The 25,377-nt window shown below is 37.8% G+C and overlaps 1 pseudogene across 1 annotated transcript; it reads right to left on the reverse strand.

The window, feature by feature from the left end:
• Positions 1-15,754: 15,754 nt before the first annotated feature.
• Positions 15,755-25,157, reverse strand: LOC143543062 (inositol hexakisphosphate and diphosphoinositol-pentakisphosphate kinase VIP2-like; annotated as a pseudogene). Its single transcript, XR_013137009.1, has 30 exons — positions 25,125-25,157; positions 24,911-24,970; positions 23,960-24,006; positions 23,397-23,480; positions 22,978-23,041; positions 22,596-22,749; positions 22,315-22,385; positions 21,816-21,920; positions 21,591-21,683; positions 21,341-21,415; positions 20,986-21,071; positions 20,671-20,876; positions 20,497-20,596; positions 20,333-20,403; positions 20,113-20,194; positions 19,698-19,850; positions 19,439-19,481; positions 18,991-19,091; positions 18,814-18,870; positions 18,653-18,727; positions 18,348-18,473; positions 18,017-18,258; positions 17,887-17,931; positions 17,747-17,813; positions 17,393-17,464; positions 17,028-17,281; positions 16,901-16,958; positions 16,333-16,500; positions 16,190-16,264; positions 15,755-16,117 (listed from the first exon to the last, which is right to left on the reverse strand). The product of XR_013137009.1 is annotated as an inositol hexakisphosphate and diphosphoinositol-pentakisphosphate kinase VIP2-like (transcript).
• Between the last annotated feature and the right edge of the window lie 220 nt (positions 25,158-25,377).

The following is a 25,377-nucleotide window of genomic DNA, read 5'->3' on the forward strand; positions in this document are numbered from 1 at the left end:
TTCGAGTTCAAAATATCAACTTTCCAATGTCTAGGGACTAAAATTGCCAAATTCCAAAGTTGAGGGTTTAATTTGAAAATTCTATTTTCCTGACCCATCGCTACGCGATGAGTCAGAGGAGACACCCATCGCGTATCGCGATGGGGAGTCTGACACAGTGTGACACGTGGCACACGGTGGCACTATGTGCTGCCACGTGTCACCACGTGGCAACACTTCCACCACGTGTCGCCACGTGGAGCGGTGACTGCCACGTGTCGACACGTGGCAGACCTACCCTCTGCGTCATCAAGCCTATATCGCGATACGCGATAGGCCTGCCCAGGGACCTATCGCATAGCGCGATGGAAGCCAATTTGAGGTCTATAAATAGCGACCATAGGCATTCCATTTCTGCACACTAAAACCACAACTCTCACTTCTCACTAGCTTTTCTCTAAAACCGACAATCATATAAACGATTTGCCTAGATAAGCGTGCCCCGATCTCTTGTTTGCGTACACCGTTTCCTCGAAGTTTGTGCCACCCTCCACTCTCATTCATCAAAGAAGACATTGTTATGGCAAAGAGTCCCGAAAGACGTGCTGACATGTGTTGAAGTCGGCATATCAAAGTTGATCGAGAAAAGTAAAGCGGCGTCGAAGTGCTGCTAAATTCTCTAGAGTTTCTATACGCCATTAAGGTTAGGCGTAATGATGAATTCAATATAATTGAATATTATATTCAAGGCTTAAGCCTTATGTCGAGGTTATACTCGATACCTCGATAAAAGAAAAGAAAAGAAAAGAAAACATAACAAAGAAACAAATGAAAGTGTGATTATGAATATTGTTGAACACGTATATATGAGTGTAAGTATATATGTAAATATTCTTTGTTATGAAATATTATTTAATGAATAAAGAGTATTCTTAAATAATAAAAGAAAAAGATTACGTTTCTTGGAGAAGAAGAAACGTCGGGTTTTTAATATAAACTAAAGGTTTATAATTTACTTTTAAATTAAATGTTTTCAAGTAAATAAGAATTGAACTAAAGATTCAATCGAGGATTGAGATATAAGACTAAAGGTCTTAAGCCGGATCGTGTATCCGACTAACAAATATTTATACTCGTACTATAGGTGCGAGATAAAGAAAGGGAAAGACCCTTGGACGGTGAGTGAAGCCGATCCTAAAGAGACAAGGTGAATACACCCCCAAACTTTTACTTATTTAAAAATCAGTCAAACATGTTATTTGAAATTGTTTACAAGGAACTATGTGTTCCTAAAACCGTTATAAATAAAGGGTATGAACCTAGCCCTCAGGCTGTGGTATACGTATGTCTGGATCCTTACATAGGTGGCACTATGCGATGTATGGGCATGATCGCACCACCCTTGGTCGTAGGACGCTCTCCTGCAGGGAGTACGACCTTATGTGTATATTTACGGGTACTTAACTAAGTCGAACGCTGCGGTGTTTGCTGAGGTGGCCTAGCGTAGAGGCTCATATTTATAATGTGTTATTTGACTTTGTTATTCTTAAGCCACGTTGGGCCGAGGCAGGCGTAGTCTCGAGGGGTAATAAAGTAAAAGAGTTATTTTTGCGTCAGCGTGTTCACTGTAACACCCCGACCAAAGGCGGATTATACATCGGGGCGCCACATATTGCTTCATTACTCGCGACACTATTGGTGTCAATATTTATTTATACACATTTTATCGCGCACGCGCAGCGGGGAAAATAAAGAACATAAATCAAACATAAATCAATATATTATAAATTATAACATTCAAACAACATTAACTTGTCTTGATACATTTTAATTCTAGGTCCAAAAGTAAAAACGTCCTACGTGTCCACAAGCTCCAAATCAGCTACTGCAAACCTGAACATGTGTTAAAATAAACGTCAAACACTTGCGTGTTGGTGAGAAATCAAGTTTAATACAATACATAGATAATAATAAATCTGCGCGCAACACGTGTATGTCTGGTGTTTAACAAGGGTGCAATCAGATTGTGATCAAGCCTAGATAGATCATAGCTCATAGTTCATAGTTCAATCCGTGCTCCCAATTGAGCACAAAAACGAGAAAACATCTGTGCAAGTGTAAACAAAGAAAACCGTAAACGATAGGTCTCCCGTGTTCATCTAATGGTTCCATGAAATCTTCGGAATAGGCCGAACAAAGCGGTTAATGATACACACATACAAATAAACAGCCAAGTAAACGTCCTCAACACATGGGATACTGCGCGACTAAAGTTCATAAACAAGTTTAAGACTCAAGTTTGTACGAACACATGAACATCCCAAAACATTAAAAATAAAAAGGGATTAGGTACGAGATTACTCACTTGATAAACGATGCGGTGTAAGATAAAGCAAGAACCAACTCTTAAACAAGCAAGTTAACCTATAATTAAAGATTATTGTTTTAACGATTGGTTTTAAGTCTTGATTATAAGTTAGCATAATTAATAAGTTATTATATATAATATATTACCGGAAAACAGGGCAGAGGAGAGGAGAAAACGGAGGCAAGAGAGGAGGAAGGCGGCTGAAGAACAACGGCAGAGAGCAAAAAGGGAGGAAGAGAATAAGTGTAGTGTGTGAAGTGTTAAGAAAATACTACTATTATTTATAGGCAAACCCTATGGAACACAATCCCTAGAAAAAGGGGAAAAGATCTCAAAAAGCAAAAGATTCCAAAAGCAAAAGATATGGAAAGATATGGCAGCTGCAGGGAGCAAGATAAAGCTGTCAGGGAACAGTAAAAAGCATGGGCGGGTCAGATAAAGGTACTGGTCAAGCATGGCAAAAGCAGATCTCAAAAGATAATGTCAGTCACTTTTTCTACCAACCAATGGGGTTGGTACGCATGCTGCGCCGAAAGAAACTATTCAGACATTAGATAGGTTAGGTCAACAGCTCAGAAGAAAAGACATTTACAAAAGCAAACGGCTAGAATAAACAGAAGATACAAGGGTTAAGCGCGGGAAGGCTGAGTGCGCGAGCGCGAAGGCTGGCACAACAATCCTTAGCGCACTGCGGGAAGAATCATAAATCCTTAGCGTGCTGCGTGAAGAACTAGAATTCTAAGCGCATCGCGGGAAGAACATACATTCTTAGCGCATTGCGGGAAGAACATGCATCCTTAGCGCGCTGCGAGAAGAGTTCTCTTCACGCATCGCAGGAACAAGATGTCTTCACGCAGGCTTCCATGTAAGGAGTCTGGCGCGTGGAGCTGCAGACATCCTTAGGCGGGAAGAACCAAAGGACAAGCAAAAAGTTAGAAGAAAGAGGGAAACAAGGCGGAAAGAGAGAAGGAAGAGGGAGGGGACGGCGGAAAGAAAGAGAGAGAAAGAGGCGGGAAGGAAATATATATTATTATTATTAAAAATAAAATATAAGTATAAATAAATATTAAATCATAAAAGAAAGAGATCGGGTCAGAGAAACGGGTACCTGGGTCGGGTCGGATCGGGCAGATGTCACAGTCTCCCCTACTTTAAGAAATTTCGTCCCGAAATTTATCTCGAAGTAGGTTGCGCAGAGAACAGGTGCGGGTACTTGATCTTCATTTGATCTTCCCTTTCCCATGTAAACTCGGCTCCGCGCTTGGACTCCCAGCGAATTTTCACGATAGGGATACGACTGCGCTTGGTTTGCTTAACCTCGCGATCCATAATCTCAACAGGCTTCTCAACGAAATGCATAGTTTCATCAACTTGAACTTCATCAAGTGGAATGTGAAGGTTCTCGTCAGCTAAACACTTCTTGAGATTGGATACATGGAACGTTGGATGCACATTACTGAGCGCGGGCGGCAGGTCAAGTCTGTAGGCAACTTTTCCCACACGCGCGAGAATCTTAAATGGACCAACATAACGAGGAGCAAGCTTACCTTTCTTCCCAAAGCGGACAACACCTTTCCAAGGCGACACTTTGAGGAGAACAAGATCACCAACTTGAAATTCGAGAGGCTTCCGCCTACGATCTGCGTAACTCTTCTGTCGGCTTCTGGCAGTCAGCAGATGATCACGGATCTTGGCGATTTTATCGGTTGTCTCTTGAACAAGTTCGGGTCCTATGATTTGAGTTTCACCCACTTCGCTCCAACAGATCGGGGAGCGGCACTTACGACCGTAAAGTGCTTCAAATGGGGCCATACCAATACTGGAATGATAGCTGTTATTATAAGAGAACTCGATCAAAGGCAGGTGCGAATCCCAATTACCTCCAAAATCAAGAACACAAGATCGGAGCATATCCTCAAGAGTTTGAATAGTTCGCTCAGACTGACCGTCAGTCTGAGGATGATATGCCGTACTCATGTCCAAGCGAGTTCCTAGCGCAAATTGGAGAGATTTCCAAAAGCGAGATATAAAACGGCCATCGCGATCGGATATGATGCTCAAAGGAGTACCATGGCGGCAGACAATTTCCTTGACATAAAGCTGCGCGAGTTGCTCAACACGGTAGTTTTCACGAATGGGCAGGAAGTGAGCAGACTTAGTCAATCGATCCACTATTACCCAAATGCTATCATGTTTGCTTGCTGTCAAAGGTAACTTGGTAATAAAGTCCATTGCTACACATTCCCATTTCCATGTAGGAATTTCTGGTTGTTCGAGCAAACCAGATGGGCGTTGGTGTTCAGCTTTCACTTTAGAACAAGTCAGGCATTTAGCTACGAACACAGCAATATCCTTCTTCATACCGGGCCACCAATAAGTTATGCGCAAATCCTTGTACATCTTATCAGCGCCAGGATGAATAGAATACCGAGATTTGTGCGCTTCACTCAGGATATCAGCGCGAAGATTCTCATCAAAGGGAATCCAGATGCGATTAAGATAGCAAAGAATTCCACTCAGATTAGGGACAAAGAGTGCTTCCGCGCCACACGCTAACTCGGCGCGAAGGTTACCGTTACTGATGGATGCGCGCTGCGCGTCACGAATACGCGATTCAAGGTTGCTTTGAATCGGCGCGAAGTGAAGCTGGGTGCGCGGCAAGATACAGTTAAGCTGGCAGGGTTTTCGGCTGAGCGCATCGGCTACCACATTAGCCTTACCAGGATGATACCGGATCTCACAATCGTAATCGCTGATGAGTTCGTTCCATCGGCGTTGCCTCATGTTAAGTTCCTTTTGATCAAAGATATGCTGAAGGCTTTTATGGTCAGTGTAAAGGATACACTTAGTACCATAAAGGTAGTGTCTCCAGATCTTCAAGGCAAAAACAACTGCACCAAGCTCGAGGTCGTGAGTTGTATAATTCTTTTCATGAACCTTAAGTTGCCTCGATGCATAAGCGATATCCTTGCCTCGTTGCATAAGAACACAACCGAGACCTTGGTTGGATGCATCGCAATACACGACAAAATCATCATTACCCTCAGGTAGCGCAAGAACAGGAGCTTCACACAACAAACGCTTGAGCGTTAGAAAGGCTTCTTCTTGCTTCGAGCCCCAAATATACGGTTTACCTTTGTGCGTTAGAGCTGTTAAAGGCAAAGCGATCTTCGAGAAGTTCGAAATGAATCGCCGGTAGTAACCAGCTAAGCCCAGAAAGGAACGGATCTCAGAAGGAGAGGATGGCGTAATCCAGTTCTTGATTGCTTCAATCTTGGATGGGTCGACATGAATACCCATCTTGTTAACAACATGACCAAGAAACTGTACTTCATCAGACCAGAATTCACACTTGGAAAGCTTAGCATAGAGCTGCTCGGTTCGGAGCTTTTGCAATACCAACCGAAGATGTTGCTCATGCTCGGCCTTGGTCTTAGAATACACCAGAACATCATCGATAAACACGATCACGAATTTATCCAAGAAAGGCCTACACACCCGATTCATTAGATCCATGAAAACGGCGGGTGCGTTGGTTAAACCGAAGGACATGACCAAGAATTCAAAATGGCCATAACGAGTTCGAAAAGCAGTCTTCGGAACATCTTCATCGCGGATGCGCAACTGGTGATAGCCAGAGCGGAGATCAATCTTCGAGAAACAAGAGGCACCTTGGAGTTGATCAAAGAGGTCGTCAATACGCGGTAAGGGATACCGGTTTTTAATGGTGAGTTTGTTCAACTCGCGGTAATCAATACACATGCGAAACGATCCATCTTTCTTTTTAACGAACAACACCGGAGCACCCCAGGGCGAAGAGCTAGGGCGAATGAATCCTTTAGCAGTCAACTCTTGGAGTTGGCTTGCCAATTCTTGCATCTCAGCGGGCGCAAGACGGTAAGGAGATTTAGCTACGGGGGAAGCACCAGGGACAAGATCAATACGGAACTCGACTTCACGAGCGGGAGGGATACCAGGAAGATCATCAGGAAAAACTTCAGGGAAATCACGCACAACAGGGATATCGCGAAGCTTCTTCTCTTCAGCAGGTTTAACCACATGAGCTAAGAATGCAATACACTTCTTCCGCATGAGTCTTTGGGCTTCGGCGCAAGACATAAGTTTAAGACCGCGGGAGGGTTTTTCGCCGTAAATATGAAGATCACCATTTTCTCGAGGTATGCGAATCATCTTCTTGGCGCAAATAACTTCGGCGCGATTCTTCGAGAGCCAGTCCATACCAATGATAACATCAAAGCTTCCAAGAGGCATGGGGATGAGGTCAATCAGAAAATCGTTTTCGTTAAGGTTAAGCGTGCAATCTTTAATCACAGAGTTAATTAAAACAGTTTCGCCATTAGCCAATTCAACTGAAAAATCTTCTTTTAAATCGTTGCGCGGTCGCGCAAGCTTCTGCTCGAAGGCGCGAGAGATAAAACTTCGATCGGCGCCAGTATCAAAAAGTATAGAAGCATAAAATCCGTTAAGCAAAAATGTACCATTAACTACGTCATTATTCGCTTGCGCTTGGTGCGCGGTTATATTAAAAGCTCGTCCACGCGTCACTTGGTTTGAAATCTGGTTCACCGGATTCGCTTGTGTGATTTGCACTTGTAGTCTCGGGCACGCGTTCCGGAAATGACTGGGATCACCGCAGTTAAAGCACGATCTGGGTCGTGGGTTTTGGTAGGTTGGTTGTGGGTTCTGCGGGTAGACTGGTGGTGTTGGCGCAATTAGGTTGGCGAGAGGGACTCTACAGTATTCGGCAGAGTGACCAACGCGGCCACATCGGTTACATTGTCGACACGGGGTTTGGGTTGGGTGGTGAAGTCTACAGGTTGGGCAAAGGGGTTGGTTTCCTGTGTAAGGTTTCTTAGGTGGCGGGGCAGGAAGTGCTGGATTGGTTAAGGCATAGTTGTGGACTACAGGAGGTGTTGGGTAGGCTGACAGGGGTTGAGGGGCGTATGCTAGAGGTTGGTAAGCGGGTTGCTGGACTATGGGCGGGTTGGTAAGCGCGTAAGCTTGTCTGCGCCTACGTTTCTGGTTATGGTTTGAGGGTTCAGGTTTGGTTTCTGCTGGTTCATGGACAGTTTTGGTGGGTTTGGTCTTCTCAGTTCCCCGCAGGAACAGGGTTCCTGCTCTGACATGGTTGTCGCTGAGCACAGCGGCCAACTCGATGGCGTCAGAGAGGGTTACTGGGTTTCTGGCCCATACAGAATCTTGAATTTCCATGGGGAGACCCCCAAGGAATTTCTCGATTGCTCGGCGGGAAGGGGTAACAAGGTGAGGGACCAGCAGGCTTAGTTCCTGGAAGCGCGTCGCGTACTCGCGCGCTTCACCGCTGTATTGCTTCAGGTTCCAAAATTCTTCCTCCAGGCGCTTAACTTCGTTGGGAGGGCAGAATTCTCGCGTAAGAATTTCCTTGAATTCCTCCCATGTCATGCTAGAAGCAGCCTCTGCGCCACGCGCATGGGCTACTCCATTCCACCATGTAAGCGCTCTGGATTCCAGGACACTGGAAGCATATAGGGTTCGTCTGTCTGAGGGGCATTGGGTATGGAGGAAAGTGTTTTCAATCTTTTCGAGCCATTGGAGCATCACGGTGGCTCCTTCAAGACCTGTGAACTTTGGAGGGTTACCCGCGTTAAAGGACTTAATGTTATAACTGGAGGTATTGTTTTGGCTCAAGGCTTGGGCTATCACGGCGGCCATTTCCTGGGAACGTTGCTGTCTACGCATGCGCGAGGCTTCTCTTCTCTGAAATCGGCGAGATAGCGGAGGCATTCTATAAAAATTTTAATTTTAGTTAATATCTTGGTTTTAGCACAAAGTATAACCTCGAAAAGCTTGGTTTCACGGAGTTAGATACTATCAAAAGTTAAAAGTAAAATAAATGACCCTAAATGCAGACTTAATAAGGGTAACAAATTCGAATCAAGAATCGACGATTCATGTATCACCATGACTTTCCGAATTCCCAATTTAAAATATACGAGCAAACGAGTATTGGAGATTGACGATTCATGTATCACCATGACTTTTCAATCCTCAATATAAAACATACAAGAAAATGAGTATTGGAGGTTGACAATTCATGTATCACCATGACTTTTCAAGTCTCCAACCTCAGAACATAATCGTAAATGGAAATTGAAAATCAACTATTCATGTATCACCATGACTTTTCGGATCTTCAAATCCCAACAAACGAATAGGCAAGAAAAATCAATAAAAAATCGAAATTTAGCAAAAATCGAAATATCGCGAAATAAAACATAAAATCATATACTGCGCAAGTGCGAGCATATTCATAAATAACGAGTAATTAACAATAAGCGCGCGAACATGAGATTTCTCTCATGCGCGAGAAGGGACTCTTAGGTATTCTAGGCCGTTACGTCTAACCACCTATCCTAAAGTCAACCTGGCTCTGATACCAATCTGTAACACCCCGACCAAAGGCGGATTATACATCGGGGCGCCACATATTGCTTCATTACTCGCGACACTATTGGTGTCAATATTTATTTATACACATTTTATCGCGCACGCGCAGCGGGGAAAATAAAGAACATAAATCAAACATAAATCAATATATTATAAATTATAACATTCAAACAACATTAACTTGTCTTGATACATTTTAATTCTAGGTCCAAAAGTAAAAACGTCCTACGTGTCCACAAGCTCCAAATCAGCTACTGCAAACCTGAACATGTGTTAAAATAAACGTCAAACACTTGCGTGTTGGTGAGAAATCAAGTTTAATACAATACATAGATAATAATAAATCTGCGCGCAACACGTGTATGTCTGGTGTTTAACAAGGGTGCAATCAGATTGTGATCAAGCCTAGATAGATCATAGCTCATAGTTCATAGTTCAATCCGTGCTCCCAATTGAGCACAAAAACGAGAAAACATCTGTGCAAGTGTAAACAAAGAAAACCGTAAACGATAGGTCTCCCGTGTTCATCTAATGGTTCCATGAAAACTTCGGAATAGGCCGAACAAAGCGGTTAATGATACACACATACAAATAAACAGCCAAGTAAACGTCCTCAACACATGGGATACTGCGCGACTAAAGTTCATAAACAAGTTTAAGACTCAAGTTTGTACGAACACATGAACATCCCAAAACATTAAAAATAAAAAGGGATTAGGTACGAGATTACTCACTTGATAAACGATGCGGTGTAAGATAAAGCAAGAACCAACTCTTAAACAAGCAAGTTAACCTATAATTAAAGATTATTGTTTTAACGATTGGTTTTAAGTCTTGATTATAAGTTAGCATAATTAATAAGTTATTATATATAATATATTACCGGAAAACAGGGCAGAGGAGAGGAGAAAACGGAGGCAAGAGAGGAGGAAGGCGGCTGAAGAACAACGGCAGAGAGCAAAAAGGGAGGAAGAGAATAAGTGTAGTGTGTGAAGTGTTAAGAAAATACTACTATTATTTATAGGCAAACCCTATGGAACACAATCCCTAGAAAAAGGGGAAAAGATCTCAAAAAGCAAAAGATTCCAAAAGCAAAAGATATGGAAAGATATGGCAGCTGCAGGGAGCAAGATAAAGCTGTCAGGGAACAGTAAAAAGCATGGGCGGGTCAGATAAAGGTACTGGTCAAGCATGGCAAAAGCAGATCTCAAAAGATAATGTCAGTCACTTTTTCTACCAACCAATGGGGTTGGTACGCATGCTGCGCCGAAAGAAACTATTCAGACATTAGATAGGTTAGGTCAACAGCTCAGAAGAAAAGACATTTACAAAAGCAAACGGCTAGAATAAACAGAAGATACAAGGGTTAAGCGCGGGAAGGCTGAGTGCGCGAGCGCGAAGGCTGGCACAACAATCCTTAGCGCACTGCGGGAAGAATCATAAATCCTTAGCGTGCTGCGTGAAGAACTAGAATTCTAAGCGCATCGCGGGAAGAACATACATTCTTAGCGCATTGCGGGAAGAACATGCATCCTTAGCGCGCTGCGAGAAGAGTTCTCTTCACGCATCGCAGGAACAAGATGTCTTCACGCAGGCTTCCATGTAAGGAGTCTGGCGCGTGGAGCTGCAGACATCCTTAGGCGGGAAGAACCAAAGGACAAGCAAAAAGTTAGAAGAAAGAGGGAAACAAGGCGGAAAGAGAGAAGGAAGAGGGAGGGGACGGCGGAAAGAAAGAGAGAGAAAGAGGCGGGAAGGAAATATATATTATTATTATTAAAAATAAAATATAAGTATAAATAAATATTAAATCATAAAAGAAAGAGATCGGGTCAGAGAAACGGGTACCTGGGTCGGGTCGGATCGGGCAGATGTCACATTCACCAGCATTCGTTGCTGACGTATTTTCTTACATTTTGCAGGTGAACAAAGTTAGAGCTTGGCATGACGAAGTAGTAATATCCGATGGCTCGGATTCTTTTTTTGAACTTAATGTTTTAATGTGGTGGTTTTGTAAATATAAACAAATAACCTTTTGTTAACTTAAACGGGTGTTTATAATCCCGTCCTTTGAATATATATAAATGTTACATTTTCGATCCTTAAAGTTGTATGAGACTTCCGCAAACTAACGCAACTCTGATTTACTTACAAACACGATACCAAGTTGTGGGTCGCACTCCTAGGCCCTGGAAGGGGGTGTGACAGACTTCGCATTAGCCTTCGAAACATAAAAAAGGCGACTCTTGGCGATGTGAAATGCCATGTTCGTTTATCACCCACACCATGTGTGCGTTTGTTTTTCTCTTGGTGGAAACAATAAGGAAGACTCTCGCTTATATACCACTCCAAGTATCTCCCTACCTGGCATCCTATTTAGGACCAGTCCCCACTCTTTTCACCCATTTCTTTTTAGTTTCCAAGCTATGGCAGTTTCAAACATGCAACTTTAAAAATTGATATCTCATTCATCATAGCTTTATTTTTTATACGCTTTGGCTTGTTGCAAAGCTCTCATATAGTATAACACAAGCCCATTAAATAATACGTGTGTGGACAACAATTTCAAATAAATATTTGCGGTTCAAAGTTAGTGAAAAGAAAAAAAAAACACTTTTGATAAAACTTATTGTTTCTAACAATTTTTTTTACACATGACAAGTCCCAAATCACACAAAAAGTTCCACAAAATGTGTATTTTTTTGGAGGTCACGTCCACTAACAAACACATGTGACGTACAAAATTAATACATATCATGGTTTAAGAAATATATTCGTAAATCCTTTACATACAAAAACAATGACAAGTTTCCATCAATATATTATCTTGACCTTATCTTATGTAGTGACGCATTTAATTAGTTTGGAAAGATGCATTGAATAATGTAACCTTATTAGTTTGGCATGATTAATAAACTATATTACAATAATAGGGTATAGTTAAAATACAAAAAAAGAAAAAAATGAGAAGTGCGAGAAAGATTTGCGACCACATAAAAAACTCTTTAAAAATAAATTCAAAATACAATAAAAAATTATAACTTAAAATATAAATAAAAAACGAAAAAAATTAAAATCTAAAAATATTTCCGCCATCATTCCCGTTAAAAAAAATTTTTAAAATACAAAAATATAAAAAAAATTACGAAAAGACACAATGACGAAAATGAACAAAAGACACAATTTTAACTAAAAAAGATACAATAGATCGCAAAATATATCACAACGTCGAACAAAATATAGCACAATGTTGAGTATTATAACACAATATAAAGAAAAAAAGATACAATGTGAAGCAAAAATGACACAATCAATGACGAAAATAAACACAAAACACAATTATAAATAAAAAGACACGACTTTTTTCACTTATCTTTGTGTTTTTTTATGAGAACGAGAAAGACAGTAGAAACATTTTTGTGCTTTTACTTTTTTTATTTTTTTTATTAAATTTTGAGTTATAATTTTTTATTTTTTATTATTTTTTTTTGAATTTTTTGTGTAGCTACAAATAATTCTCGTTCTTCTTATTTTTGTTCCACTTTGTAGAATAACTTGACCCTACAATAATAATATATATACTTTATATATATCTATGACCATTAATTCACATTTATAAAGTTATGAGCATATCATATTATCATGTAAAATTTTATTTCTATTTTCTATTCTTTTTGTTTACTCTTTCTCCTTCCTGTTATGCATTACAAAGCATCTACTTCTTTTTATCTCCAACAGTGTTTCCTTTAGTAATGTTATTATAATGCCCGAATAAAAAGGGGAAGAAAAGTATTACATATACAACTTTAAAGATACATATAAATAATATTCAAAAAGCTATTATTAGTATTAATCTTATAAATAGATAATATATTTTTTTAAATGCTTAACAATACCCGGACACCCGGATAAATCCTTTGGCAAAAGACTACCTACGACTGTGATTACAGATAGTGCTGGTGACCCAACTCACCACCAATTCCAAGGAAAACACATCACCTAAGACCAACTACAATAACCCCGAGCTCGCACACGATATTTTGTTAATTCACATGTCAGTTTTTTTAAATGATAGACTAAATAATTGTTACATTATAAAAAAAGGTTCCTCCTAATTGTGTAAACATTATAACGTTTGACCTAACATTTTTTTTTTAAAAAAAAAAACATGCTGTCATATTTTAAATATTAATTATAATTTAAAAATGCAAATAAAAAAACTACTGAAACCTAATCCAATCAGAATTATGGTCTTGTATAATATGACAAGCTATGTAAAAACCGTATCCAATGAAAAGGCTTTTGAGTCCAAGTTCTCCAACGTGACGCCAAGGACTGGAAGACCATTGTGGCAGGCACTGGCTTTTGAGACCCTTTGGAGTGTGGTCCTTGTTATACAAATTCTTTTATTTTATTAAATAGTTTAAAATAAATATGTTAAGAAAGTTATAACATATTTATGTATTGGTAAAATAATACAAGTATATTTTAAACTATAAAAATGAGAAAAGATTAAATAAGAAGTTTGATTATCCTAAGAAGGCTAGGAAGAAAGGCATTTTTGTCTAATACTTTAATATTTAAAACCCATTTAATTTAAATTCAAAAACCCACTTAATTGAAACCCACTTAATTAAAACTCACTTAAATTTTCACTTATCTCATACAACCACCACCCCCACCGCCACCACCTTGCCGGAAAAGTCTTCTGAAATTTCGTTGGAAAATAAAACAATATGAAAAACACAATGAAAAAGACACAATGTAAAAAACACAACGAAATAAACACTATGAAAATAAAAACACAATGACAAAAACACAATACAAAAAACACTATGAAAAAATAAAACACACTTGTATAACACAATTTTGTAAAACACAATTTTGATAAAACACACTTTGTAAAAAACCCACGAATTTTTTATTTTTATTTTTATATAGCAATATGGTACTCATATAAAAGATAAAAAAACACTCGTTATTATGGTGAAATTGTTTTGAAAAAAATGTCGTATAAAAAAGTTATGAGCGTTTTAAAATGATGGAGGTATTTGACATGTGTCTTGCATGTGGAGAGAGAAAGTCAACAAATGTGTTATCCCTATTATGCTCTTTTATGATCTCTCTAATCTAATCTCAACCATTCAATTTCAAAATGAATGAACAAAGATTATTTCCTATCATTCTTAGAAAAACTAATTTTTTATTATAACTCAACCCTATAAAAATATAATAATTTAAGTTTAGAGTTAATAACTCAGAAACAATATATAATTATTAAAGTTTAGAGTTAATAACTCGGATGCTTCATGTGGTTTGCTGAAAAGCATGTATGCTCCCCATCTTTCCAAGATTACATATATACTCCTTATACCTTGTAAGTAAAAAGCACATAGAGATCCAAACTTGCATCCGATGTTTATACACCTCCTAAGTCCTAACTCAATATTGAACGGCTGAACTAGTCCCGTGAAAGCCTAGACCAAAGTAGATCTAAAAAATTTCACGCAACACACCCCAAAAAAATCTTTACATTTATCCAGTGTTTCTAAAAAATTTCACGCAACACACCCCAAAAAAATCTATCATCGGTCATGTCCTCGAATAGATGAAAGTCTAGCAAATGATCCTAACCACCTATCCCATGTTAGTTTTGTAAATGAGCAAAAACCCCATTAGCTCTTGCATCCTATGCCAATATAAAAAAAAAATTTACTCTTCACATCGTCAAATATTATATTTGTTGGAATAACTCAATTGAAACCATCGCCTAGATTGTTCGTCGTATACGGGGTTTCAACAAAGTCGCCACCCACGAAACTTTTATGTGTAGATTCACAATCTCTATTTAACTTTTCTTGTTCACGGACGCGATGTGTGCTCTTCCTATCTTTGATTGTTGTAAGAAACAACAAATTTGTTACATCGGATGACGATAATATATTCGTGTTATAGTTTGTGTAGAAGTATAAAATAAATGGAAAAATTGTTTGTTAAAGTGAAAATAGATTATAGATATGGTATTTCTTTTGGGCCTAGAACTAATTTCCGTATGGGTTTAGTCCTTCAACTAATTTCTAAGCATTCGTATAGTTCAATAGGTCATATAGGGGCAGTAGAGGTGCACAAAATACCAGAACCAGACCCGAAATTAAAACTCGTAACCGGTTTTGTTAATACCCGGGTTTTTAATACCCGAACCCGAACCCGAACCAAACCCAATGTGTACCCGGTAATACCTGAAAACCCGAACCGGTTCCATACCCGGAACCGGGTTTTTCCAATACCCGATGTATACCCGAAAATTACCTTAAAAATACTCGAAAAAGAACCCTAAAAAGTGCAAACTTTTAAAAAATCCAATCTACACCCGAAAAAAGGCCTCAATACCCGAAAAAAAGGTATCCAGATACCCGGTTTTTGAATACCTGGTTCTATACCCGACCCGAACCCGATGCATAGGGTATGGTTTTTAGAGACAATACCCGAACCCGAACCGGGTATTACCAATATCGGCCATACCCAAACTCGGGTATTTGAAAAACCCAATTTGTGCACCTCTAGGGGCAAGTATCACATATAGAGGCGCATCACTCTTTGGTTAGGCAATTTCTTTTAGGCCTACTAATTAATATATTTAGGTTAGTCCTTACGGTCTCGACAAAGGGAAGAGGAATGCCAAGAGAAATAGCTAAACCAAACCCTAAGCTAGCCGAAGAAAGCCTAGTCCCACCACTATTTCAACTGAAGGTCCCGGCAGACATTACATTAGTGAAATCCTTTCGATGGGCTCGTGAATGGCAGCTAATGTAGATGAAGAAAGGCGGACCGCTTGAATAGTTGAATCTATTTTCATGTAAACATGTAGTTGAATGGGGCCACAAAGGTCCAGAATAAGAAATCATGTTATTTCTTTTAGCCATAAACTAATTTCTAGTGTTTGGCTTTCTTGTAACATTCATTTATCTTCCTATAGAAAACAAAAGTCAGAACAACCCACCTTACCTTGTTAATCAAAAATTGTTTCAAACTCCACCCCAAAAACTTCATTTGTTTTCAGAAAACTTAATCAACATGTTTATTAGCATGCTTGTGAAAGGGCCAAAGGTTTACCAAACGCTCCAACACGCCCGCACTTTTGAAGTAACCCGAGAACCCTTGAGGAGTGGACGGAGGTGGAAAGTCTTCCGCAGGCATGGCAAAAGGTCTCATCATCTCCTCCATTTTATCCAATGTTAGATATGCCCCTACTTCTTGCAGCCTTTCTGGACCCATTATTGGTAATGTGTGTTCTTGATGCAGTGAAGCCGCTTCAATGTCGGTTTTCTAAAAAATAAAGATTCTTATTTATTTGTGTGAAAAAAGATATATGAATGATTTCTGTTGACAATGGGTTACCTCCAAGGGGGATAAATCTGCACCGCGACTGAAAGTCAATTCAAGACGATACCTTTTCGGGTCCTCCAAATTTACCTATAGGGGATTAATCATAAGTGAACTTGATATGATTCTTTTTCTTTTTTTAATTCAAATATACTAACCTCAGTATTTTCAAACATCCTTAATACGATATAACTCATGTAATCGAGTTCCTTCGTTTTGAAAAGGCGTTCCAAAGCACTGTCGCATATGAGGCCCGCTTCCCCGTTAAGAGATTCATCCAAGTTACAGTAACGAAGAACGTTCATCAATGAGTGGATATGAGATTCCTGTCATTAAAATATTATATATATATATATATAAAGAGAGAGAGAGAGAGAGAAGGAAGGGATCATGAGAAAACTTTGAAGATACGAGAAAACTTTAAGAAAACCACTTTTAAACAATTTATTTTATTTTTTTGTTTTTTTTATTTTTTCGTATCTTATTAATATTCCCAAAAGGTTAACTATATGTAGCTAGCAGTTACATATATGTAACTTCGTGAGCTACATATCTTTATATGTTTTCTAAGACACTGACATTATAACTAAAAGAATTAAAGAAAACCCAGATTGGTTGGTAGTAGTTTTCTCGGTCTTCTCATAACTTCATGGTTTTCTCATGAACCCTCCCATATATATACAACAAAAAAAAACCAAGGTTAATTAAGATGGTAGTTTTACTTACCGATGTAAAATAAAGGCGGGTCCGGACGTGTCTCTCGGGTGTCTTCACATTGGCATATCTAAAGAAGTGAATGGTATTCAAGTACTGCCTTTTAAATATAAATCCATATTATAATTTATGTACTTACTTCGGATCCAAACGGTATTTTATCTCCTTATCATCGTCTTCATCCTGATCCATTGACCTATCACTTGTGAAGCTAGTTCTTCGTGATTCTTCATTTTTAATCAGAGATATAGGTTGCTGATCTGCATGTTCTTTCACATTCTTGACAGAGTTTGTTGAGCTTTGACATTGATTCTTTAACTCTGCAACATTGATAGCTTCTTCACGTGTATTCCTCAAATCAATCAAGATTTTACCCAACAAACGTCGAGCAATCTACAAAGTTGGAACCAAAGGTCATATATTATATTTTTCTGGAAAATAATATAGTTAAATATTTACTAAATAATTAAGCAACAGAGATAAGGTAACAAAGAATTAAGGTACCTTGGAGCCTATCTTCAGTTTCTGCTTCGGGTTGATGCCATACTCGTTTGGAATGACACCATCAGCAAGTAACTGAGATGATTGCAAATATTTTAGGAAACTATGATAATAATAATAATAATAATAGCATTCATAGACGAGAATAATGAATTTGATCTATAATCCATAACGTATGGACCCAGAAATGATACAATCTTATGCATATAATAATTACATAACATACTAATGAATTTGGCCCAACTGATACTTTTTAAAATGACCCTTTTTGACCCAAACCCAGTTCAGTACAAACCCATTTTGACCCGTTAGCCGACCCTACTAGGATTCTTGATTGTAGTTGATGAAATGCCATACCTGAGCAACTTTGAAGAGTTCATCCAGTCCATCTATATTAAGATGCGCATTATGCAAAAGATCATCTCTGTTGAAGGTTGTAAAAAGAAGTTATATCCAGCACAAAAGATAAAAAACATGAAGGTGTGATATTTACTTACTTGCACGAGTCATAAACATCTGGAATTTGAGTTATATCATATCGGCTGTCAAAAGAAAACAAAAGCCAAATGTTAACAAAATCCAATCACGCTTGGATTCATTTTAGAAAGGTACGAATATAAAGCTCACTTCTTGCGTTCATTATATAAATCCCGTTCCAGTTTTCTCCACCGTGCATACATTAAAAGAAAACCTTCACTTCCACAAGGCAAACCAGCAGCAATTCGGTCAACATCTATATTAGTTTTACCAAGTGCTCTCGCTTGATCATATGGTGGAATAACATCATATGAGGTTGTTTCAGCAAGCTTCTCGCCTTCATCTTTTGCTAGTAGTCTCACTTGTTCAGTAACCTTTTTAGTTAGTTTCACCTATTAAACACACATCAAATCAGTATTACAACCTGATGATAAGACACACATTGTTGAATAGAAAAGCAGAAAAATAAGTAAAAGTTTACCAGTGTAGGTAGAAGCTCAGCAGCGTTAGGTGGAAGACCAGCGCCATCAACCATCCATGGTTTTTTAGATGATCCATTTGCTTGCACCGCATTCACTCCAGACGTTATTAGGTCGTTTAATCTAGCCTATAAAGGCAGGAAAAAAAAGTGAATTTATATAAAGAAAAGGAATATGGAATTAATCACGAGTGCGAATATAAAACAATATTGATTTATGCTTTTTTAAATGTAGAAACTTGGAATACAAGTCTACATATGATGAAGGATGAGAATCTAATGTGTTTGTGTAAATTTAAAAAAGTAACCTTAGCTTCTTTCATCTCAATACTTGCATTATCGAGCCCGTCCAACATTGAAGAGTCCTTGCTGACCAGTGAAACCTTCACAGAGTATGATCTTTTCAGTTATAACCTAAAGTATAAAAGGCATCATCAAACTTTTATCATAATAGAAGAAGGCAACAAACCAGTATTGGTGTTAACTGCCCTTCCAAATCCAAGAGCCCTTTGGCAAATGCAGCAGGCTGACATCTGTTTTGAGAGAATTTAACCCGCAAATAAGTTCGTTAAGGGCAGTGAAAGTTGTGATTTAGAGATTGTAGGATAAGTGTATAACACTTCAAATGAGGCTGCTTAAAATAAACATGTAAATTACTTGATACCTGTACGCGGCCCTCATCAGAGCTGTATATTTTAAGGTCGTGCCGGTATGTACTGTGGAGGCGAAGCAGTCCAGTGCCTTCACCTAAAAAACAGTATAGCATTAATTAATAATGATGTAAATAAGTATATGATTTCATCTTTTCTGCAACTCTTGAAAATGATATTCTGTTGGATCTACTGTTTGATGTCTAGATTTTCAGCAATAAGTTAGAAGTGCTACTAGTTTTGTGCAGTTTGTACATACATTTTGCACAATATATGTATTAAGTGTGATATAACTTGAATCATCTGAGCACAAAGGTCAGATGCATGGAGCAGAAAACTAGTGTTTCTCATAAAATGAATAACAAATCATGAAGAGGTAAAAATACGAACATGGACCACCTGAAAGAAAAATAAGTTGCACTGGAAAGTCAATTAAGTATTTACCTGGATACATATTGTTGCGAAAATATCTGCCAAGTTCTTCAGCCTGTCACAAGAAATATATAAGCATTTAAAAATGCACATATGTTTAGATGTTTATTATAAAGCTCCTGCTGTTTAAAGACAATAATCTATTGTATCACTGCTGAAAACCATGATCGCAAATGACTATTCTGAGAAGTTAATCATGCCACATTATACATGCATAGATGCATATATGTATATATATGTTGTAGGAAACTTAAAATCTAGAAGTAAAGACCTGTTTCCGGCCAGCATGGGTAAGAACACCTCCGTATTTCAGAACCATGAGAGCCTCTATTGGGCGTTCTTCTTCAGTATCACCTTTTGCAACTTTAACCCACTTAAGTGGTTTAAGTTGCACCTTGCGATATATGCCAGAGAAATGACCACCCTGAAAACCGAGCAGTTGTGATTTAGCTAAAACAACTATCAACTTTAGAAGCAGAACATAAGAAGCTAAAGCTCTAATACATTATAATTCAGAACAGTTGATCGATTTGGCGGTTATAACAAACAATCCTTTTGTCCTACATTATCTAAATCAGAATTCATGTTCTCCAGTTTTGATATGGACTAGCAATTAGTATGAAGAGAAGGTATGATTGGAAACAAAACTAAAATTGCAGTAAGCATGAAAAGTTTTAAATGTAAACCTCTTCAAGAACTGCTTTAACTTGACGAAGCTTTTCCGCATGTTCAATATCTTCTGTTTCGCTATCACTTCCAGGACAAGGTCTGTTAAAACCAACATATTCCGTAAAGTATATAACTTATATGCAAAGAACATAATATAACCATGATTCAAATTAGTAGCATAAAACATATAAACCAGATACTAATAACTTGAATAAATGCATTGCATATGAGAAATACCTAGCGCGAGGTACTAATATCCGTGTAGCATCTAACAGATCCTGCAATTGAACTGCACTTTTGAGCTTTGTCTGCAAGAAAAATAATTGTTGACTAGAGTTAAGCAATGTATCAACAGATAAGTAGAAACAAAATGATAATAAGGGAGAGCATATAAAAAGCACCTCCGCTCTAGGTCTTCCGCCATTGTACTTTAGCATCAAATTCAACAGCTTTTCTTCAGTGACCTTCAACTTCACCTTTTGCTTTGGAGTTCTATCGCCACTGTCCAAGAAGAACATAACTATTTGCATACTCACAAAACCAATACAATATAACTAAAGGATATAATATCTTACTGGCGAACAATGGCAATCACACAACGTAGCTCCTCACCCTGCCCAAATGAGCCAATGATCCCGCTTCCTTGACGCGTTAGCCCCTCAGAAGGCTGAGTTGGCTCATTGACTTTCCAAGGCAAAACTGGTGGAATAGTTGTTGAAAGAAGGGAGCTTTTGCGTCTAGTAACATCTTTCTCAACACACAGGCAGCATCATCATAATATCTGTAGTTGTGTGCATATCATGAAATAAGCTAAGCAAAAATAGACAGAGCACTTTCCAATTTAACTTTTAATTTAAAGGTACTGAATATGTATTATTAATGCTTATTACTTGTGAGAGTTTTTGACAAAGCTCCACCCATTCACGTCACAGACATATGAATGCCCTTCACAGCGCAAGAGATCAAACCCACACACCTGCAGAAACAAAATGAGTATACCAGATCAACCAAGTTTGTCAATGGATAGAATATATTTATTAATAAGAAAATCTACAATTGATCAAACAGAAATGATAATAATTTAAAAGGTAAAAACTGACAAATTTCCACATAATATAAAGATCGTGAGCGAGAAGAAACAGAAAGTGGCAAAGGAACACACACATAAAGAGGTCTTGAGAATAATATTGTAGACGCAAAAAGCTTTTTCGTGAAAAGTCTAAAGGTGCGGATAAGATAGCATACCCCTTGCCTAAACGCGATGCAAACTTTTCTTGCCATTTGCTTCTCATTTGGTGTAAGAAGCACCGGATACCTGACCTGCAAAAGATTACAAATACAAATAAATAAAAAATAATATCTCTAAATCTCTCACAATGCACAAACAGCATCCATGTGCAATAAAAAATGTAGAAAAAGTTCATTGGCAACTGTTTCAACATTACGTCATTGATATCCTTACAAAAGATACACTTATGTTACATGTACCACTTACTTCTTTGCCATCTGGATTTCTCATAACTACACCATCAACAACAGGAGACTTTCTAGCCTCAGCATGTGCATATTCCGGACCAACTGTATACACCTACAGCATAATAAGTACCCAGTAAGCAAGATTTTACAAGTATGCATAATGACAATGTAATCACTAAGAAAACAATTGCAATGAAATCTAGGTCTGTTTATATAAATATGTTTGGTCAAGAATTTAAATAACCTTAACATCTGTTCCTCCGGTTGGCATAAACTCCTCATATATGTAAGAACCATCGCGTCTCACTCTTCTGACCTCTGGATGAAATTCACTTGACCTGTTGCCAACCTGAAGGAAAGACACATTGTAACCATAAATTAGATACTAAACACGTGGCATATAGAGATTTACACGTGTTATGACACACATGTATGACACATGCTCCTTTTGTTTTCATTCTTAAAACTTTAATACCTGTTGACAAGAATTTAGAGAATAAAATAACATTTTCTAGCTCAGACATAAGGCTTACGGCAGTTTAGGGTCTAGAGGCAAAAGGAAGGCACGCAACAAACAGTTTAAATTGTAACTAATTTGTAACTTGAAGATCATTGGAAACATGTTATACCTAGATGTTCAAGTTCAAATATCACTTGTTAAAATTATATAGTTTAACGTGCCCCGCAAAATCACAAGCAAAAAAGAAATGAACACAAAGAAAAACCAAAAGCAAACATATCACCTTTCGAAACAATTCTTTCATGCCACCACCTGCTGAACTGGGGTAATATATCATTATTCTGTGATCATCACCTTTAAGGAGAAACATAAAAACAGACAACTTAGTTATAAACAATGTAAAACAAAATCTTACAGAAGTATGCACAATTCTCACTTTATGGAAAAAGAGTTACGCTAATTTTGTATAAAGATTACAAAGATAAGAACGACAATGAAAAGAGTAGAAACCACAAAACAGTAGTTTAAAGAAGGTAAACGGAAATGGTTTTGGCAAATGCGTACCGTGAACAGGTTTCTCCACAAAAGGCTTCCAAAATCTTTGCCCATGGATCTCAACAAAATCTTCTTCCTCAACAAAATACTCCAACTCTTGGTCTGGCCTGTCTCTATTTACAAACGCGTATCTCGGAACTGGAATCCCATACATTTCAAGGCACTTGATTTTTTTTACCGGAAAAAGAAGAATTTAAAATTAAAGAAAAATAAATGACAGAGATTGACGGGCACATTAATTATTGTGTCTTCATAGAGAATATAGAAACATCATAAGCATGTCCAAAATCACTGGGTAGGGTGAAAATGAGTTCATTGGAACTGAGAATTGGTTGCTTGTAAAGAAACGCTGCAAAACATGGTATCTATAGAAGGCCATTAAGTACCATACCTCATATACTTTCCTCCGGTCATGAAGAAGGTGTTGTGGTTCCAGTTCATTTACAAGATAAGGTCTGAATAAAACATTAAGTAAAAGGTAACTTGAGAAACCAGCTTTTTAAAAGAACACTGGAAGCTGTCACAAATTCTTGTAAATCACACACATGGTAAATTGGTAATGAACAGAAATTGGATGGATAATCAAACAAATAACAAGTTAACAACTAGCCCAACTCAAGAAGAATGATGAAAAAAAAACAAGTTATGTTGTCAACTTTAAAAAAAATTATGGTTTAAACTTTAAAGAAAAAACTATAGCCTGGTTGTCAACAATTATAATGAGAGCAGCTCAAAATAGCAAGTCAAGGCTATAACTGGTGGAGAAAAGAACTTGACCATATTTAAAACAAAGAAATGAAAAACACATACTTCCTTAGTGCAGCATAAGCTTCAGCCTTTTCAAGCGGATATCCAGAGGAGTGAAAAGCAATCAAACAGTCACATAGTGGCCACCTGAAATAGCAAAGTCAACCCATTATCGGTAAGTGCAAACAGGTAAGACCAGAATATCCTAACAATGCTGTTTTTCAAAACAAGTATTTGAGAAAACTGATCTGTTTTTACATACATTACAAGAACATTGGCAGCCACTAGTTTGCAAAAAATATGCATCCCACAATGTGGCAATACCAAAGTCAAAGATGGTGGATATTGACTTGCTATATGGCGTTTACAATATTCCACTTTCTTCATGAAGAGAATTAATACACCCACAGGTCTCCATCAGCAAAACCAATTACAAATGCTTTGGTTATAAAGTTATACATGAAGAGATTATAGCTATATTGTAGAGCCGATACTAAAAACGCATAATGCATTAAAACTGTGTACGTGAACGATAATTTTTAACAGCAAGCCATATAATCAAGACTATAAATTGCTAAGAGTAAATGACTAATAGATATTTTCAAACTAATATTAGATAAATATACCTCTGTATAGGTTCCTCCAGGATAACTTTGTCCCCAAAATAGATGATCTACAGGATAAAACAACAAAACAATGTTATCGTGAAAAGTTTTAGGCTACAGACCGACACTATCAACAACTTCATTCAGTTATTCAAAACACTTCATGTCAACAAAACCACAAATAGCATCATGTCTAATCGCCAACCTTTTTTGTAGAGAACCCGATAGGTGATAAACAAGCTGAGCCAACCACGAGCTCTTCTAGGCTCGAGCTCAGCTCGTGAGTAATTTTTCAAGCTCAAGGTCGGCTCAGCTCGTGCGTAGTTTTTCAAGCTCGACCTCGGCTTGTTTCAAGCTCTATTTCTAAAGCTTGAGCTCCACTCATGAGTCGTTTTTAATGCTCGAGCTCAGCTCGTGAGTAGTTTTTAATTTTCGAATTCCGCTTGTGCTTGGCTCGTGAGTGGGTTTTCAAGCTTGAGCTCGGCTCGTGAGTAGTTTTAATGCTCGAGTTCGGCCCGGGCTCGACTTGTATACTTGTATATTATTTTTTAACTGTTTTACTTATATTTATACTGGTTTTTTTGTATATATTTTTAACTAGATATTTTATATATAACAAAAAATAAATTATATACTTAATTTTATCATAACTTTTCATATATTAAAAACTATCACAAAATGCACATTTAACATAGTAAATAAAAATCATATCAATAATAGACTCGTTTAGGCTCGCAAGCCGGCTTGAGCTCGACAAGTGAAGCCATGCTCATTTATTAAACAAGCTTATTTTAAGGCTCGAGCTCGATTCAAGCTTTTATCGAGCCGATCTCGAGTAACTCACGAACCGCTAACATGGAGCCAATTGCTACTAATTGATAACACTCCAGAATATCCAAATCTCACTTCCATTTCAATTCACAAAACACAACTCAAGCTACAATTAACAAATACTTATTGTTAATCAGTTACCTCAAGTTCACCAAACGCCTGCAACCTCTCCAGTATTTGCCCCATCGGAGCCGAGAAAACCTAACGCCACCGGAATAATAATAATAATAATAATAATAATAATAATAATAATAATAATAAAAGAAAATTAGGTCACAAATGAAATGAGATGATTGAAACAAACACATTAGTTACGAATTAGTTAGTTAGTGTTAATAACAAAATGAATAAAAACCTCGGGGCCGCATTTCACCTTCTTTTCCATTACACAAACCGACTATTATCTTCTTCTTCTTCATCTCTTTCTTTCTACAAACTTCAATTAACTGTAACGGTATATATATATATATATGTATACGTGTTATATATATGGAAATATATAGATGACGAGTAAGTAAGTAGTATAGTACCGTCGTATATGCGAGAATCAAATCAGCAAGTCGTTGTGGTTTCGCTTTCGGTGAGGACCGACTGTAGACGAAAAAGGT

The sequence above is a fragment of the Bidens hawaiensis genome, unplaced genomic scaffold, assembly GCF_021521415.1.
Source record: "Bidens hawaiensis isolate Kalapana, Puna unplaced genomic scaffold, B.hawaiensis_p1.1 tig00013016_1, whole genome shotgun sequence".
Classification (NCBI taxonomy): Eukaryota; Viridiplantae; Streptophyta; class Magnoliopsida; order Asterales; family Asteraceae; genus Bidens; species Bidens hawaiensis.